Below are 6,271 nucleotides of genomic sequence, written 5' to 3'. Positions count from 1 at the left end.
TCTGATAATATTTTTTTGAATGTTCTCAAACTGATGAGCTAGTTGAAAGGGGGCCCCCACCTCCAAAATTTACAGTGCTATCATCTCACATGCTTCAAAAGAATTTACATGGAAATTTATATAATAGAGATTTCTGACCTATCATTAGCGGTGATTTAAAGAACCATGAATTGAAAAAAATTTAAAATAAAGAACCATATATTTAATACTTCAGGAATAATGTAAACTGTAAAATAGTTGTTAAGGTGTAGTCAAACAGTTTAACCTGAGGTGGCAAAATTGTGGTAACAGTTACGACTTTCACTCAAGAATATGGGAGGAAAAAACCCAGCTGGTCATAAAATTACCATTTACAACACAAAAGACTTTTCCCTATCATCCTTAGAGAAAGACTTCCCTCAACCAAAAGTGAAATGAGATCATGTTGTAAGTGTGGAAAACCTAGTGAAAAAGATGTGGTTTGAATTTGCACTCTAGATTCCCTCCAGGGTAGTACTTGTCTTACAAGAACGTGAATCTGTTCACATTTCTCCATGAAAACTGTTGAAAGAAGCTATGTTGTGCGGTAGGTACATAGAGTACTCTTGCTATGTTTTTAAAAGCATCCAACTCAAACTGGGAATTGGGACAAAAGAGAAATGTTGCTTGTTTTATGATAATAACAATTCAAAGTGAATGTGGTGGTTATACTTGGAATAAAGATAAAAGAAGTATTTATGTGTTTTACAAGCTATTCAGTTATTTGATGGTTGCTTATTGAAATGAAGAATGTCTACTAAACCACCTCAAACACTAATTGTGGTGTAAACATAATTTGACTTATAATTGCTTATAATTAGTTGCTTTTCAATTACTATTATGCTTTTTCCCAATGCAATTTAAGTTAATATAAAAGTGCCAAGAATCTTGGCAAGGTAAGTTCTTGTTAATTTGACATAGGATAATTTAAATAGTGTCTACCAATTGGATTGGTCATTTGTAAAATATATTCTGTTTCTTAAGCATCATTACTAGCGTGAGGCTCAAAGTCCTTTGTACTAATAACTAAGTTGGTCGGTTAATCTTATTCAACTATTTTGCTAAACTTAACATGTCCAAAACATATTTTTGGCCCCCTCAGATGATTTACCAGAGAGCAGTCTGAGTGATTTTTTAAATCATAAATCCAGGGGAAAAAAAGAAAAACAAAAAACCCTAAATCCAGTTATGACACTTCTCTTAATATTTAAAAATACTCCAGTGCTCTCCCCTCATACTTAAAATCAAAATTCCTTACTTTAGTTTTCGAACTCCTACATGATCTGTTCCTAATTCTTCTCCAAGTTCATCTCCCTATGCCCTAGCCATACTGACCTTTCTCTTTTTAGGTCTTTTTCATTTGTCTTAAATGCTCTCTCTCCACTTTATATAGCTCTTTCATTCTTTTCACTTAGCTCTTAGCTTAAATGTCATGTCCCCACCTCTGAGAGGTCACCTGTAGTAGTAGGGCATAGGCTAAGACTACTATAACAGAGATTCTGAAATACAGTAGCTCGAAAAACGATTAAAGTTTATTTCTCTCTCACATAACATCCAGAGGCAGGGAGGTGGTAAAGGATGAGTGGGCAGCTCTGTTCTGGGAGATCATTCAGGGACCCTGGTTCCTTCTACCCTGTTCTTACCATAGGGTGCAATCTTCACTCACATGATTAAGGCTGGTCCACATATGTCTACATTCCAGCCTGGAAAAAGAAGAAAAAGAGTGAGTGCAGAAAAAAACAATTTTCCTAAGAAAATGAGACCTGGAAATTGCATTATCAGTTCTGCTCACTTAGTCATGTGTTCATACCTAGCTGCAAGAGAGGCTGGGAAGTATGATTCCTACTTGAGTAGCTAGTTGCCTGGTCAAAACTTGGGGGATTCTATGACTTAAGAGGAAGGAGGGAGAGAATGGATGTGAAGGACATTCTACAGGCCTGACATACTTTTCCTTACCTTCTAACCTACAGTAGCCAAGTAGTCACTCCCTAACATACCATTCTGCTTTAATTCTCTGCAAAATTCTTTTTTTTGTTGTTGTTTATTTATTTTTGGAGAGAGAGAGAAGCAGAGGAGGGGCAGAGAGAGAGGGAGAGAGAATCCCAAGCAGGCTCCACACTGTCAGCACAGAGCCTGACATGGGGCTCAAACCCATGAACCGTGGGATCACGACCTGAGCCGAAATCAAGAGCCGGACGCTTAATCGACTGAGCCACCTAATTCTCTGCATAATTCTTATTATTCTCTTGTATTTACTTACTTGTTGATTGTCATGTGTCTCTCACCCTCAGATTTTAAGCCATGTAACAGCTTGTTTTTCTTTGCTTAAGGTGGATAGCATTGCCCCCAAAAAGTATTTGGTATAATATATTCAATCAGTATTAGTTGAATACATGAATTAAAAAAATTTTTTTAAATGTTTATTTATTTTTGAGAGAGAGAGAGCGAGAGCGGGGGAGGGGAAGAGAGAGAGGGAGACACAGAATCCAAAGCAGGCTCCAGGCTCTGAGTTGTCAGTACAGAGCCCCATGCGGGGCTTGAACCCACGAACTGGGAGATTGTAACCTGAACCAAAGTTGGATGCTTAACCAACTGAGCCACCCAGGCACCCCAGTTGACTACATGAATTTTTAAGTGCCCTACATGAATTTTTAAGTGCCCTTCTAATAGATCCCGCTCTTTCAAACTAGTCTTATCTCCCAACATTCCCTCAAAGCCCTGCACTCAATTCTTTGCACTCCAAAAATCTTATTCAATTTCTAATACCAGCTATAATTCCACATAACATTCTCTAGGACAGTACTCTGGCACACACTGACTGCATTAGTTATCTCTTGGTGTGTAACAAATTACACAAACTTGGTTGCTTAAAACAGCAAACATTTATTATGTCACTATTTGTGTGGGTCAGGAGTTTGCACATGGCTCAGCTAAGTCCTCTGCGTCAGGGTCCCTCACAAGGCCACAATCAAGCAAGTCTGTGCTGCAGTCTCCTCTAAAGGTTTGACTAGGAAAGGAGCTGTTTCCATGTTCTCATGGTTGTTGGGAGAATTCAGTTCCTTCAAGCTATTGGACTGAGGGCCTCAGTTCTTCACTATGCGGGCCTCTCCATAGGTCAGCTCAGAACATAGTAGCTTGCTTCATCACATCCAGAAACAGAGTTCTGCTAGTAAGACATAAGTTACAGTGTGATATAGCAATTGCAGAATGGCATTCCATCAGCTTTACACCACTGTCATATTCCACTGGTTAAGAAAATTAGAATAAAGTCGCATGTTCTACCCACTGTAAAGGAGTGGATGCCATAAGGGTGTGAATGCTGGGAGTCAGGGATCGCTGAGTTTAGAACCCACCATCATCACACTCACTACCCGCTGGGAACGTCAAAAACATTTATCATTAAGACTACATACTTTAACATTTAATAGCTTCATTGTTGGTCTAATATGCCAACTAAATTGGCACATCCATATCTTTTATTTTGATATCTCAATCTCAAAACAAGGCACACATGTAAGTTTTCATATACTTTGGGAATGAATTGAAAGTGCCTGGGTGGTGTGTTGGAGCTGACTTCTTCCTGTTTGCAAGAGCCATTTGTTAAGTTTTCAGGACTTTTAGGAGCCAGTTGACGTAGGTTGAATGGACCAGAATGGGAGTATTTATTTCAAGGAAATTGGCAGACTCTACAATTAGGGTCCTAAGAGTCCATTGTTAAACATTTACCAGTATACCACTGGTTGTCACAAATTTGTCACTTTCATGGTGTTGAAAACATGGATTTCTTTAATGTAAATGTGAATTCCATGACCCAGGGCTGTTGTGGACTTCCTTTGGAATTATAAGTGATAAATGTGGTTTGGAAACTGTAGAACAGCATATATGGCATTATCACTGCAAAATATAGAAGCAAAGGTACTGAGAAAAAGAACAACCTTGAAATACCTGATGTGTTTTACATTAAATTGTGAAACAAAAGTGCCCAGATATAATCTGGCCTAAAAGCTGTTTGACTTCTTTGGTGTGACTAATGTGAATAAGAGAAGATATGCCCAAGGTGAAAAATGCAGTTTTATTTGGAATGATTCCCCTTAATGTTCTGTGTTGATTTTCAATTAGGGAGACATGGGGGAAAGACAAGTAACATAAAAGAAAACTAATAAGAGAGAACAAGAATCTCAGGAAATAACAAATTTAGTGATGGTGTTTCCTAGGGTGAATTAAATATTTAACAACAGATATAAAGTTAAAAATAAGAAAAGATAGACAATGACCTTAATGGAATTGGACAGAGCCTTTAATAAACAATGTATTGGCCATCGTGCTGACAAAATATGCTAACATAATTTTCTTATTTATTTTCATTAGTAATTAAATATTCAGTAAGCAAAGAATTTGTAATGTGTTGTTTGTAAATTTCATGTGGTTCATAAACACCTTGTTTCGGTTTTCAAATATGTAGGCAGATAGCCTCTTCAAAAGGTTTTTTTCTATTTCCTTTTTTTTTTTTTTTTACTGGTTTGAGCTCCACTTTTGTATTTTCTTTTTCTGTGATGATCTCCACTTGTACTCATTTGTCATCTAAAAGATTGAAAAAGTGTTTTGAACATGTATGAAGTATAAATTAAATGTTAAAAAATCACAAATTAAAATTCTGTTCAGATACTTCAGAAAGCTATTTTTTCCAAAATGTATAGTTATCTGTTAAAATTAAAGACAATAAATATATGAATTATCACAAATATATGAATTATAATAACAATTCCTAACTTTATACAGATATGTTTTTAAAATTAATTTTTACAAATTTATGAAACATTCAACATTTTCATGAAAATTAAACTATTTGCAATCTCATATAACATGTCCATTTTGCTACTATTGTAAAGAGTCTGTATCACACTTCATGTATGTTATGTCTATACCTACCTATACATAAATTTAAGAATAATATAAAAGTGTTTGGTTTTGTAAAATGGTCCTCAGCCACCATATTGAACTGTTTGAATTTTCACTCTAATTTGTGAGTATCTCCGGTGTCCTGAGACAAGCAAGAAAATGGGTACTTGGCACCAGGAAAAGATACTTCATGAAGTCCAAAGCTATTGCATTCACAATAAGAGGAAGAATTTGACAATTATTTTGTCTTTTCTCTTATCCATTTCTGCTATTCAAATCCTCCCCACATTCCAAAGCAAAGTCTTTCTTCTATGTCAACAGCACTATGAACCATAAACCTTTATGACATTTGTCTTCAGTTGGCTTTTGCATTGTGAACATAAGGCAAGACATGTGTAAAAGTATTTCCCTGGGGTCTGATTGGTGTTATTTCCAGGAGTGGAGAATACATTTATGAGCCACACTATGCCAACAATGTGCCTTGGATTTCACACGACAGAGGTACCCATATGTTATTTTATTAAATGCTTTTTGGGGTATGTTCGTAACATGCAGGGTCCAAGGCAGGGCCCTTCTTGCTGGGTGTAAGGTACTGGTCCCAGAGTTCACAGAATTATTATTTCTGGACTTTAGCTTCTAACAGCTTTTTATAGGGGCTTAAAGCCCCAACCCTCCAACTCTTCCCTAGTGCTTTTATGCCACTAGACATAAAGTTTTCTTAGAGATTTTTAATGTTTTGGGTCCCACCAGCCACTCTATCTCAAAAAAAACCTGTCAGATTGAGATAAAAAAGCGTGGGGACGCCGGGGTGGGTTAATCAGTTAAGGTACTGACTCTTGATTTTGGCTCAGGTTATGATCTCACGGTTCATGAGTTCAAGCCCTGCACTGGGCTCTGCACTGTCAGTGCAGAGCCTGCTTGGGATTCTCTCTCTGACCCTCCCCTACTCATGCTGTCTCTCTCTTTCTCTTTCTCTCCGTCTCTCAAAATAAATAAATAAATAAACTTAAAAAAAAATAAAGAAGCTTACATTCACTGAGGGGAAATATTTACAGAAATTCAGTTATTGTGTCTATTGTTTACAGTAAATTCTTAAGTCAAGTATAATGGGAAGTGAGTTCTTTTGAATATTTAATTTTAAGTTCTATGGGAAAATTAGCCCTATTTTCTGCTTCTCTCGGGTCAAACATCTAATTTCAAAAAGCAAATCAAGATTTCTCAAATTTGGAGGCTTCTACTCTGTAGAATCTGAATAGATCTAAATCAAAGATCTCTTCAACATACTCACTTTTGAGGCTCATTTCAAGAGGAAAAAACCTCAACTTGGTCTTTCTGTGGTGAAGCCTTTAAGTTC

This window comes from Panthera tigris, chromosome B2, assembly GCF_018350195.1.
Source record: "Panthera tigris isolate Pti1 chromosome B2, P.tigris_Pti1_mat1.1, whole genome shotgun sequence".
NCBI classification, from domain to species: Eukaryota; Metazoa; Chordata; class Mammalia; order Carnivora; family Felidae; genus Panthera; species Panthera tigris.
The sequence above is the reverse complement of the archived record's forward strand: the minus strand, read 5'-3'. Positions refer to the sequence as shown.